Source organism: Leptonotus elevatus, chromosome 12 (genome assembly GCF_054856555.1).
Source record: "Leptonotus elevatus isolate MCC_2025b chromosome 12, RoL_Lele_1.0, whole genome shotgun sequence".
NCBI classification, from domain to species: Eukaryota; Metazoa; Chordata; class Actinopteri; order Syngnathiformes; family Syngnathidae; genus Leptonotus; species Leptonotus elevatus.
Genome location: NC_141250.1, coordinates 7,083,456 through 7,097,344, shown reverse-complemented (window position 1 = coordinate 7,097,344; position 13,889 = coordinate 7,083,456). Strand labels below are relative to the sequence as shown.

At 38.9% G+C, this 13,889-nt stretch overlaps 1 long non-coding RNA gene across 5 annotated transcripts in view; it reads left to right on the top strand.

The window, feature by feature from the left end:
* The window catches only part of LOC147164389 (uncharacterized), a 69,107-nt gene that overhangs the window by 18,505 nt on the left and 36,713 nt on the right, over window positions 1-13,889 (top strand). For all 5 annotated transcript variants that reach the window (XR_015096696.1, XR_015096697.1, XR_015096698.1 and 2 more), the window contains exon 2: window positions 31-74. This is a non-coding gene — a long non-coding RNA (uncharacterized LOC147164389). The remainder of the gene's footprint in view (window positions 1-30; window positions 75-13,889) is intronic.

Genomic DNA, 13,889 nt, shown 5'->3' with positions numbered 1-13,889 from the left:
TAAAACGGTGATGTATTCTTCATTTTCTAGGTCTACTTGGATTCATAAGGATGTAGAGCCCATTTCGTCTCCAGGTAAATTTTGGTTTTGATTTCTTGGTTGACGAGTGTGTGTTGTTGTTATTTGCACAGGTGGAGTACTCACACTCTATTTACTGTGTAAAAAAAGTACTCATTCAACTCCTGTAAGTCTAAAAAAGTTGTAAAAAAGTTCAAAAGTAATTTAACATTATACTACCTGTATATGGATTTTGCTAATTTGGCAAAATGAAAAAAAGGGTCTCTACTATCTGCACACAAAATAGTTTCCCCTTGTATATTGACTTGTATTGTTATTGTACTGAAAAAAAAAGAAAAGAATCATGTTTCATGTTTAAGAGTTGACTCGTCTTGTATGCCATCAAAACATGTTCCCATAAGTTTACAAACGTCAGCTTAATATCAACTAGGGTTATAACGGTTCACAGAAGTCACAGTTCGGTACACACTTCGGTTTTGGAGTCACGGTTCGGTACGAATTCGGTATAACAGGAAAACGCAACAAAAATTTAAAAAAAAATATTGGTTACTTTTCATTTATTTTTAGCAGACAGTGGTGCAAATAACAATAACACAACATACATTACTCACAAAAAGTTAGGGATATTTAGCTTTCTGGGGAAATTTCAGGACGAATCTAAAATGCATTCAAACCTTTACAGGTGAACTTAATGTGACATTCTCTAAGCTTTTGAATGCACATGTCCAACTGTTAAATGTTCCAATACTTTTTTTTGCACAAGTTGCTGTTTTAATCCACATACGACAACGCTACAGCTCATGGAGGTGCCATGATCAGGGTGCAGCTGTTGGAGAATGGTGTACCTCAAATGGAATGGCCTGCCCTTTCTCCAGACCTGAATCCTTTTGAAAACCTATGGGATCAGCTGAGTCTCCATGTAGTGTTTCGAAACTGCACCCCAGAACCTCAATGAAACAGAGGGCTGCCCTTCAAGAAGAGATGTCATGCCTCAGCGGGCAATGAGTCGATTTATGAACAGCATGAGACGTCATTGTCAAGCTGTAATTGTTGCTCAAGGGCACATAACGAGTTATGGAGATGTTGAACTTTTTTGTTGTTAACTTTTGTTTCAATCAAATGTTTGACATGAGGAAATCACCAGTGCATCCTTCTACTTAAATGTCCTTCTTTCATGATATAATATCACTGTAGCATGAACTTTACAATTTCCATACATTTCCCCTTAAAGCCAAATATCTAAAAAAAATTGTGAGTAGTGTCGTGTCATTTATAACTTAGAACTATACCTAAAGCCTAGTTCACACGGCAGGAGAATTTGTCAGATTGCAGCCCCAAATCTCCCCTCCCGACAAGCGTAAGGACGCTCCAACATCCAAAAGATAATCTTAACGGATATTCCTGCCATGTACTTACAGTACACAGCAAAAAGCCCAGTGATGAATTGACTCTCACAGAGTTGATTTCAACACTTGTTCAGAGTTTATATGGCTCCACAATTTCCATAGTCAAATTAACACTTGTAAAATAGTTAACACTGGGAAAGAGTACATTTTTAACTCACAGGAGTAGACATTTAACTCTCCTCAGACACTCATAAAAGATGACTCCTAAAAGATTTACCACAAAGGGGAATCGAACCAGCGATCTCCCACAACGTAGGTAGTAACCTTAACCATTAGACTATCCAGGCACACCAAGGTACATAGTGGTTTGGGTGTAATAACAAAATGTAACCTGTAAGTTTTTTTTTTATTAAATTTTTTTTTTTATTAAATTTTTTTTTTATATATAGTGAACCCCCGAAAATATATATTTTTTTCGAGGCATAAAGTACTCGCCGAAAATGTGGTTACGTCAACATCGGCCCGTCACGGACGAAAGCTTCCGCGTTTAGCGAAACTCAGACTTTTTTTAAAGCGAATAAAAGTACACGGACGGATTTTTTTTCTTCGAGGCTTCGTTCGCCTCATAAAGTACTCGGCGAAAATAAGAAAGCGCATTCGCCGAAATGTGGTTATGTGTCAATGATGGCCGATGTAACGGCGGTTTTCAACTTTAACTTTAACACCTCTTTTGAGGAGAATAAAGTAGGCTATGTTAACGTTGACCACAGTAAGACTGAAAATTAATTCATTAACTCCTTTTGTCTTTCAAGACTGTCAGTATTTCCCAGTGATACTCGTCTCTCTCAAACTGGAGACGAGCAGATTTAAGGCGGAGCCAATCTAACACTCTGCGGAGGTTAGATTTAGATTGAACTCTAGGCGATCAACTCTGTGAAATAAAACCTTCTCTACACACAATTTAATCCTGAAAACATTACAATTACACTATGGGAGTTAAAATGAACTCCCACAAATTTAACTCTGCAATTTTAACACTCCAATTTTTTCAGATTCGACATAATTTTTAGGACCCGAGCAGTGAACACTGATTAAAGGCTTCACATTTGACAGGGGCAAACTTCCCTTAATACAGATGTGCTAACCACTTACTACACTTACACTTACTACTGCAGCCATCCATTATTTCCAATGGAGAAAACTCTTTCTAAAGTCGAACAAATCAGAGGTTAATTAGCATTCCAGAGCATATTGTTCCACTTTACTTAAGTAATAACATAACATAAAATACCATAAAAAGGGGGACCTTACTTAAAATACTGATCCAATTGGATTCATCCCAAAGCTCAAAGATTTAACATCAAAGGAAAGAACCAATTTTATGTTTTAGTTTTATGTTTTAACTTTGTTGGGCAAACAAAATAGAACACAAGAGCAAAAGTGTCTTATTCTGAGAATCCGCATTATCATAACGACCTGATTTGCCTGAATCACATCCTTGCTATGGTTGTGGGTGTCGGTTTTCCCATGTGGCTAATGAGCCTGGGCCAGCCGGGTCTCCATGACACCTCTTTTATTTCTCTTACACTAAATGGAGGCAATGATGACCATTTGATTCATCGCCTTGATGTCACAGGGGCACATTGCTATGCCCTCTTTTAATATTTGATTGTTTTCTTCAATAGTGCTTCGTTTGCTCCAATTCGTCATTGCAGCCTTTCATTTGAAGCTGCGTTAATGTGGATGTTATGATTATCGGACTCTTGCTCCCCTTTGATGGCCCCTTTTTCCTTTTCTTGACCCAATTTTGGCCCAAAACTTTTGTCACTTAACTTTTGCATATTTTTACTCATTTGCTGTGCTCTGAAAAGGAAATAACAAAATGTATCCAAGTGTTTGTTTGTATCCTTTAATTAATGCTGTAAACACAGCAGGGGTCTTTGGGCGGAAACCACACTATGATAGCTGGGGAAGGGCATAATATTTGATTCATTTGATTGTTAGGAAGTCAATAAGAAATTAATCAAATATCAACAAAATAAAGTGCATTACTTGGCTGCATGGAGACATGCTGTTGATTCTCTATTTCAACTAGTTTGCTGTTTAAAGGGGGACATCATGATGGGATGTTGAACACAATGGCAACTGCTTGCAGCAGTATGCATTTGCTCTTTGAAACACTGGCATGGAAATGGTTGTTAAGAACAGATAAGTGTCTCCCATTAAAATGGATTTGCTACTACAAAGAAGACAATATATTACATGTTTAAACTGATGAACATTGTTGTATTTATGGTTGCAGTATGAGTAACAAATGACAAATGTAGTGTAAAAAGTGATATTTGCGTGATAAACCTAATTGCAATTAATTGCAATTAACTCATTCAAACCCATAATATATATATATAATACGTTTTTTAATACTTTGTTCTGCACTCACAGAAACTTATTTATACGTGTTTTATGTTTTTTTTAATGCTAGAGCACACAGAAAGCTTTGATACAGCTTCTGACATGAAGAGGTTGCTTAAAGCAATGGTAGTTATTACATAAAATGGCCAGCAGGTGGTAGCAGAGTATAAGAGATCAGCCAGGGCCATGCAACAAGCTCAAGTTGCAACAAGCGCTTTTTCCCAGTGTTTTCAACAGGAATGTGAATAATGATGACACTTAGATATATTGTAATGCTAATTGCTGCAAAATGGAAACAGATATAAATATACTCTTTTTTTCCTGATGAAAGAAGAGACTCTAATCTTTCTTTTGGTAGGTTCCATGTTTCTTATAGCAATGGAACAGAATATTTAGTGGACCTTGCAAAATCTGTCATAAAACAGTAAAACAGCCGGGAGAGAAGGGAGTTGCTTCAGTAAAAATGGCTGGGAGTGAATGAGTTAATATAGTTCATTTTTGATAATAAATTTCTTGTTGTTGAGTTTAAGAGCTTTAGAGATGATCAAAAGATGCCACCAGATCTCAGCACCATGTGTAAAATGGCATCAGCTATCGATATTTTTCAAAAATGCCCAGGAAATATTTTGCCACTCCGCACCATTTTACAAACTATACACCAGCTTAATTACTTGTACAATTCTCAAAAATATTAGAAAAACTGTTCAATATAAGGTTAGATGAAAGTACTCTCAGAAAGTCAATATGGATTCAGAAGTAATAGATCGACAGCACATGTGAATTTTTATTCAGTTCTTTGGCAAGATTAATTAAAAATTCAACATGGGCAAAAACTAATTTATTTTTGCTAAGACATATTCTAACATATTGCTAAGTTAGATCAAATTCATATTGGGGCATTCTATGGCAATGATTAAAAGTTATTTGGAAGCAATTTGTACTGATTGACAATCAATGCTCATCATTCTTAAATATTACTTATGGTGTCACCTAGGGATTGGTATTGAGGCCCATACCATTCATTATACTCTATCCAAAGACAAGATTTTTAATGTTCAGATCGATGAACATTATTGTCTTTATGGATGCAGCATTGAGTTGTCATATTTTTATGTAACTTGAAGCGTGTAAAAAGTGATATTGCTTGATAAACGTAAATCTTTGTAATTAAAAGTTGCAGAAATGATCGTAAGATGTCACCATGTTTTAGCACTGCGTTTAAAGCGGTTCACATCAGCTATCAATTATTTTCAAAACCACCCACAAAATACTTTTGCCGCACTGATAGGAAATTAGGATCCAAAACTGTAATTTAAAACAGTTTGTGATATTTGTAATGCCATCCATTAAAATTACAGGGATATCACACTCATTATTTTGTATTCCTACTTTCTCAACAAATTGCATCAAACTCATGAAATATTTCCCGTGCCTGTTCCGAGGATCATTTGAGCTAGTGTTCAATTAGAGCTGTATCGCGCTGTCTGTCCTTGTTAACGAATCACGGTCACGGACGGGCTGGCAAACTGATGCGGTTACTAATGGTGGACTAATGAACGGGTAGAATTTGGAGTAAAAAAAAAATGCAGATCAAAGTTTTAAAGGAAATGTCAGATTGTAGATCTGTCGCGTTCGGATTGTGTGTGTGTGTGTGTGTGGGGGCAGGAACAATGTAAAATCCCTGTTCTGTACTGTATATTAAAAGAAATAGAAAGGATTTAAGACTGTACATTCAGTCAAAGCAGCCATTAGTCTGATTAACATCAATTGGTGTCTGATGTCTGAACTCCAGTGGAGATCGACTAAAAGGTTAACAGCTACTTTCATCAGACACAAAGCGGCAATTGTGTCGTGATTTTGACTTCAAGTAAGTAACTTAAAGTGCTCCGTGTCACTCTGTCTCTCTCCTTCGTTCTTATAACTTAATCAGTCAGCTGTGAGCGAAGCGCTTGATTGCGCACGACAGGGCAATAACGTGAGAACGAGCATGCGACGGGCCCGTGCATTTGGCAGCGACACAAAGGGAAGCTTAAGTAAGCCGAGACGGTCACAATGCTGTTGGTTCCCTTTGGGCTTCACAAGGCCGAGTGGTGAGTTGTGAGAACCTGCCAGTGCCTTTTAAGGATGTTCGTGCGCAACTAGCCACCGACAGCCTTCGGATTCAAACACAACAACAACTGCGCAACAAAAGAAACACTGTGTACAGTAGGACGAAAGCACACTTTCAATATTCCAGTGGCGTAACTTTGGTGAGGGACAAATGCTTGAACCTACTATGCTACTGTAAATTATTGTTGGCCGTTACCGAGCTACTTGGGAGTGGGTATTTTATTCAAGTATTACTTTATAAATCTCGGGTGGGGTGTTGCTGACTGGTAGTGATGTCAAAACACCAGTAGCACTCTTGCCTGCTATTGCAGCACATTTGAGAAAGTATGGTTTGTTAAAAATTGATTGGTAGGAACTGCAATTGTGCCAGGCTGTCAGTATCAAAGGTTAGTGTGGAGATTCATTTTTGCCTATTAAACTGCCTTTGAAAAGTAGTCTGCTAAGTGTCACGAGTCTACCGAGTACTCGCTAGTAGCTACTAGCCGCTAGCATTGGTGACTGATACGTATACAAATTTAACAAATTACTGTAATTAATTAGAATTATTTAATATTAAATTAGTGATTAAATATAATTTGACGGTTGGTGTCGTGTTAATGTTGGTAGCAACAGTTATATGGTGGCAATAATATAAGGTAGGATACCAACTTGAACAATGCAATAACAGCCAATGTGAGTCAACCAGGTGATATTCCGCCACCAGCTGGCTATATTAGTGGTTCTGTCCAATATTTAGATTGTCATTGTTGAATATTTACCATTTCAGTTGGTTCTTATAGTGAATAAAGTTTTGCTAATTTGCACACTGGTGAGATGAAAAAGATCTAAAAATGGCTGTCTGCATGCTACAATAATTTGTTCTATGCAGCCCCACTAGTCTAAATACGGTACAGCTCAGCTTCAGACAACAGGTGAGCTCTGATTGGTTGTTGCCTTAGGGCTAAGCAAATGTAATGTCATCAGCAAGTGGCAAAATGGCCGCGCCCTGAAATGGATAAAAATGGCTGGATTTTGCTGCATAACTCATAATCCACAAAACTAATATTTATCAGAATGTCATGTTTAGGCTAGTGAGGTCACATATAACATATTATTGTCAAAAAACTTTTAAGGTTGACTTCCCGTTTAAAGAGACAGTGTGTAGAGTTTTAGAATTTAGTGCCATCTAGTAGAGAACTAATAGAATTAGGGATGCACCGAAATGAAAATATTTGGCCAAAACCGAAAATAAGAAATGCTTGGCTGAAAACCGAAACGCCGGGAAAAAAATGATGGCAATTTTTTACTATCATTTCATTTATTATAATTAATTAAAAATATAATATTAGAAAATATGTATTTAGCATTGGCATTTTAACAAAGCACAATATAAATTGAAATGTGTCCACACCACAGACACGTTGGCTAATGGTAGGCTACATTAAACGCCAAAGAGCGGGTGGGGTGAGCATTTCCAGGCGGTGCGATTGCACTTTATAGTCAATGTACAGTAGTTTGCACCGGCGGGCACGTATGCGTGTGGTGTGGTGCGGATGTTGTTTGTATTTGGAGCGGGACACGGTGCGGCTCACTTAAAATCCGCACATTCACATATTCACCAACGTTTAAAAATAAATAAATACATTTCTTCGCACCAGCCAATCAGCTTCGGGAACGGACTGCAAAGTCACACACAGTGTCCTGCAGGTCTGTAGTCAGCCAGAGATAGTGTGTAACTGTTGATAGCAATAGTGCTAGGATTAGCTAAGGTATTTAGCACGGCCACCGGGAGGCCAGTGAAAAAGTGGAAGTGCTCGAATCAAAGGAAAAAAGGAAGGCACTGCAGGAGAAAGAGTGGCTCACCTGTAGTGTAGTACTTGGCAGCGTTTTCTTTTTTTGACCCGCTGAAATGCTGAACAATACTTTACCAAGCGACGTCCCTCTCTTCTCCGGTGTGTGGCACATGGTGAAACGCCAGCGAGCAGCGAGGCGGACACGTTCGCAAAGTTCTGCTCGTTCGGGTATCCGTAATAGAAAGATGGCGGTAAAAAATGTCAGCAAAATGTAAAATGTGGCACAACCTATATAATATAGCAATTAAAAGGCCTATGATTATATACATTTTTTTACTTTGATGTCATAGAACATATTTTTGGGGCATATTATTGAAATTAATAGTGTGTGTGTGTGTAGGGGGGGAGGTTAATTAATGAACATTGTAAAATAAAATATACTTAAGTATACAGCATCAGATATTCCTGTTGAAAATATCATCTTGAGTTTAGTTGTTCTTTAACACACCACACATAGCATGTTAATTGTAAATAATCTCCTTTGATTTGCTCAAAAGGGGAGAATCGGGTTCAAAATATCCTGATCACTGGTACATATTATGTGTGTACCCGGTTTAAGGGTTTACACATCTGTCCCAAATACAGTCAGCTGCTTATCATGTTTGCAGGGTTCCTATCCCAGCTGACTTTTGGCAAAAGGCGGAATACACCTTGCACTGGTGGCCCATCAGCCACAAGACACATTTTGAGACTGACAACCTTTTTATACTCATATTCACACAGTCACTGTGTGGGAACTGAGCAGATGCTACGTGCACCAAAGCCAGGCCAATGTACATTGTCAGTGACTCCTAAACTGCTTTATATTTTGAAGTCTTTCTTTCTTTCTTTCTTGTTTTTATGTTAATGTATGTTAATTTATGTTATTTTATGTTATTTTATGTTATTTTATGTTATACATCCTGGTGGTTAAAATTATATTAATTTCATATGCTAATGCTACATAACCTATGACCTCTACATTTATAGTTTGGGTACATCTTCTGACCCCCCAAATAACCGCATGATAAGATTCTACACAGTTCTCCATTGTCTTAAAATGGGTCTTGATCGGCATCTTTCCATTGTGAGCAGGGTCTGCAGCTTTAACAGTCGCATTAAAACTTGTACAAAGCGACAGCACAAATCCAGGCGGTCGGTGGCTAAGAAAGCTTCTAAGTGCCTAAACGCTCGACAACACAAATATGTATCAAACTGCGCAACTCTCGGAGGTGTGTAGCTTGGCGCTTTACGCAGAGGAGAGCATCCAGCGAGCGAGTCGTCTCGATGTCACAGCATTTCATCAGAAATACCCAAGACTCGCCGTCCGTCTGAAGCAAATAGCTCGACTTTATCTCTCGGCAGCCGACGCGGAGGCACGAGGCTTAATAAGCACTCGCTAAATGTGCTAAGCTGCTTTGTAGCTATTCTTTTCTTCCACCCTAGCGATTACTGACTGCAGGCAATGTGTGCTTTCTGTTCCGTTCAGACGTAACACAGCGCAGAGCAGTGCAAATAAGAGTTCTTTCTCAATTGGTCCCTCGGTGTCATGCTGGAAAGGATACTTGGACACCAGACGAAAGCAAAAAGGGATTATTTTTTTCGCTTCTTTTTTTCTAACGTTCTGAAAGTGATAAATCGCAGCATGTACTCTGAGGAGGTTGAGTTTAGTGTTTCTAAGAGGCCGCTGCAGGAAGCTGTGATTCAAAGCGCCGTATGGCTGCAGTACTCATGAAAATTAATTCTCAAGTACCTGTGCAGAGGTCAAACCTAACATTGGGAAATGTTGCCAAAACATGTACGACACTAGAGACATGTGCATACAGAAGGTTTGATGGCATAAAGCAATGGTAGTTATTACAAAAAAATAGCCAGCAGGTGGCAGCAGGGTATAAAAGATCAACTAGGGACATGTTGCAACAAGCTCTTTTTCTTTGTGAATAATGATGAAATTTTGCTATATTCTAAGCTACACATGGGCTATATTGTTTTTTTCCTGATGAAAGAAGAGACTCTAATGTTTCATGTTTTATAGCAATAGAACACAATATTCTGTGGGCCTTGCAAAATGAGTCAAAATCCAGTAAAACAGCCGCGAGCAAAGGGGGTTGCTTCAGTGGAAATGGCTGGGAGTGAATGAGTTAATATACTTAATTTTTGATAATATATTTCTTAATTAATAAAAGATCCACAATCCTAATCCAACAACAAAGGGTTTAAAACAAACAACAAAATCACCACATACTGTATTTTTTTTTTTATCAGTGAACGGGCTCTCTTGCATACAAAATTATACAATTCAAAGACGGCACAAAAATGCACAAGAACTCATTTTGCGCGTTGCCCCCACCAACCCACCCCCCCAATCCCAAAATCCAACTCACTCTGAATTTTAATATTGAGGTACTCTTTGTCCTGTATATCATTCCCAAAAAATATTAGGCCTAATCGCGTAATATATGGCAACATAAGACTCCGTATAAGCGCAACTAAGTAATGCCTGCTATCTAGTGGTGATTGCTAATATTACAACTTAAAAACTACATTTGGCCCCTGCATTTTCACAGTCCGGCACCCACAGTTTCACATAGTTGCGGAGTTTTTTTCTCCAATATTTTTTTTGTTTTTTTTCCAGTTAGCATAACACTGTAAAATGTTCAACCAAACCATAAAATTTCTTCTAACAAAACGGTACTATCCTAATAACATAATGCAAAATGTTAAAGAAATAAGCATAGATGTTACTATATTGTTAAACCTTCAAACAACTCATACTTTAACACACAACAACAAACAGAGAATTTAACTACTATACTATTCTCTAAGGCATAATTATTTCTCCTAGGAAGAATTACTACACGATGACTATTGGGGGCCTTCTCTGCCTCTTCGTCTTGCTGTAAATTATTCTGCATCACTTAGTGGAGACCTCGCTGCTGCCTGATATTGTGTTCTGATGCAACAAAGAGTGAACACATAAGAGTTAATAGTATTAAAATTGTCTAACGATAAGATTGTTTTCATTTAGGAATGTTGGCGTTCCAATCAAAGACAATGAGCCACTATGAGTGCAACGCTGTGGCCTCTCTCACCCTTTTTAGCAACAGCTGGCGGCTCGCACGGCCAACGAGATGAAAAGCACCTCTCTGCAGCTCGCCCGAGTGGTACCGATGGAACCTTTTAAAGAGGCGAATTGCTCCAGTGAGTGAAAACATGGCCAACGCTCAGGCTGATGTCATATCCCAGCTGTTGCCTCGGCGTCCGAGTGGGCCTCAGAGCGACGCATTCCGCGCAACACGCGGCTCGCTCAGTGAGGCGCGAGGAGCTTTTTGAAGCGCCGCGCCTCCGCCAGCACCCCAGCGACCCGACTGCCAACTAGCGGGTCTCCAAAGGCCCTGCTGGTTAAAAAGGGCCAGACTCAATCAGCACATGCTTAGACGGGTGATGACTCCGCTCCCTTGTTGCCGCGAGTCAATCAGTGTTCCCTTGTTTTGCCCTCCATTTTCCGCCCTCCATGACAGGCGGCACTCCCGTGCAGCTGTTGAGCACTTGTACCTGATGTCATCTTAATAGCGCCCGTCCCCCTCTGTTTAGCATCCTTCTCTCAGCACGTGCTCCTTAAGCATTTTTGTTCGATGACATGTTCACACTTTTTTTACCCGCTCAAACCGACGATTGACCTCTCTCTTTTCATGTGAACGCCATCCGTTTGCTGCCTCGTTCTGTCAAGAGCTGTGATGGCTGGAAAAGGCCGAGAGGTTTTTCGGTTTTGACAGTCGGTGCAGCGAGACCAGTTAAAAGTGTATGTTGTGTGTTAATGAGAGTATACGGTGGAGGCTACCACAGCCAAACAGGTTCCTTGCCCGGGGCGAAAGCAAGAGGTGCAAGCATGTGTAGTCTCTGAGATCCAGAGGTTGAGAAGATGGAAATTGTTAGCAAGTAACATGTGAAGCACACTAAAAAAGTGGGCTGATTTGAGTGAGATGGGTTGCGAAAAGGTTTGAACATTTCCTGTAAATATCCATGGGAAGTTAAGATGTGGACGTTTTGACAGGTATTATATTAAAGCAAGCTTTTTTAGTCATAAGAACTGTCCAAAAATTACCAAATTTGGCAACCCGAGTAGGTAGTTAATGTGAAATGTAGTAGCTCAACTTCCCATAGCTGATGCCGTGTTCTTCTTTCGACCAGTGATTCCCATCCAGAGTGCCATGGCACACACCGGAATTTGACATAATTTGGCCAGATTTGTCCTGCTTTAAAATACATATTTATTCATTTAGTGGCATATCACCCACCACGTGAAAACTGGAAATTGGTGTGTAGCCACCAAAGAGGTGTGGTTTCTGAGTCTAATGGTGGCACTGATTGTGGAATTAACTCAACCTAACACAGAGGTCAGCAACCTTTACTGTCAAAAGAGACATTTTTGGCCAAATAAATAACATAAAATGTGTCTGGAGCCACAAAACTTTTGAACATTATGATGAACGAAACGGTGTGTTAGTCGAATGCACTGAGGGCCCAAGAGCTAATTAGAGCTGCACCATAAGAGGAAATATGCAGCGACCAGAGATTAGAGAGAGATACATTTTCTTTTACCTTTCGTCTTCCATTTAAAAATAATAATAATAACAATACATTTTATAATTTTTCAGACTTAGTTTTTCATACATTTATAGACTCTTCTGCCTTTCTGTCAAATTTGTGACATTTTTGGCAATTTTATGAACATATTATGGTCATTTTCTGCCTCTCTTCCTTTTTGAACATTTTGGAGTCACTTTTTAGTCATGTTTAGTTTTAGTTTTTTTGTTTTTTTTAAGCTTTTTCATCTACCTTTCATCTCTTAACTCACTTAACTCAACTTACAAATTTGGACACATCATTATTACTATTATTATTATTAATACCTCTGTGTTAATGAGAGTGTCTAGTGCAGACTACCACTGGCAAACAGGTTCCTTGCCTGGGGCTAAAGCAAAAAGCGCTAGCATGTGTGTAGTTGCAAAGCACCAGAGGTCGACAAGATGAAAACTGCTTTTAGACAAATGACAAGCGTAGCGCAGTAAATAAGAAAAACCTGCTATTTCTGATTAGCAGTCATGAAACATGGGTTGAAAATTGGATGTTGCTCAACTTCCCATCGCTGAGGTCATGTTTTTAAAAATTGCAAACTATACAGTTATCCAACAGCGCCTCTGCTGGTTGTAGCTGAGCAATGCATCTGCTTCCAAATCTGGTTCATAAACAATTTCACATAGTTACGATCAATGAATAAACTACAACCCTTGTTTGAATGAGACATACAATAAAAAATAACAATAGTCTAAAACATTTCCTAATTGTCTTAAAAAAAGGTCTTTGACATTCATTCCGCGAATAACGGAGGGTAGGTTCCACCCAAAAAAATAGCTAATTATCAAATTTTGCAAATGCCAAACTGCAAACATGCTGAGGCTCAAATAAAATAAAATATTTTTATACCAAAAAAAGATGTGACCGGGTTCAGCTAATTTCAGAGTTCATTCACAACCAATAGGGTTCTTAGTGAAGTGTCTTGGTATGTGGTGTTGTTTTAACATGTAATGAGTCAAACTGTCTCTTTCTGTGTCACCAAGTATTGCTACCACATGATTGAATGTCACCCGAAGGGGGAAAAATATCATAGACGAGAAAACTCCCGTCTGCAACAACTTGATTAGTTATCGCAATCAAACAAAGCCGACTTTGTTGAGCGTTCGCTAACACTCCTCGACAGTTCCCGCAAAACCCTTCAACCTTGCCAAAATCCTGCTGTGAGAAAACATCCAAACCCCCAAAACAAGAGCAGACGCTATTATTTTAATTATGCCCTCTTTTTTTTTGGTTGTTTATTTCACACACACATACACACACAGCTGGATGTCAAAAACTGTGCGAGAGACAGAACAAGCAAGCACTACCAAGCACCCAAGTGGTTGTTCAGCAGCTACAAAAGACGCCAATATAGGAAATAGCTCTTATTAAAGTCAATACACATACATATTCCTGATGCATAATTTATGGCGCCTTCTGTAGCAGGAGAATAAAACTTCAGACAGCAGTTCGGTTTGGGATTTTTCAAAGCCCTTCCGAAAGGTGCATAAAGTATCACAAAATAAAACCTGGTGTGTGTTTGAGAGAGCGTTAACTGTTCAGGTCAACGCAATAC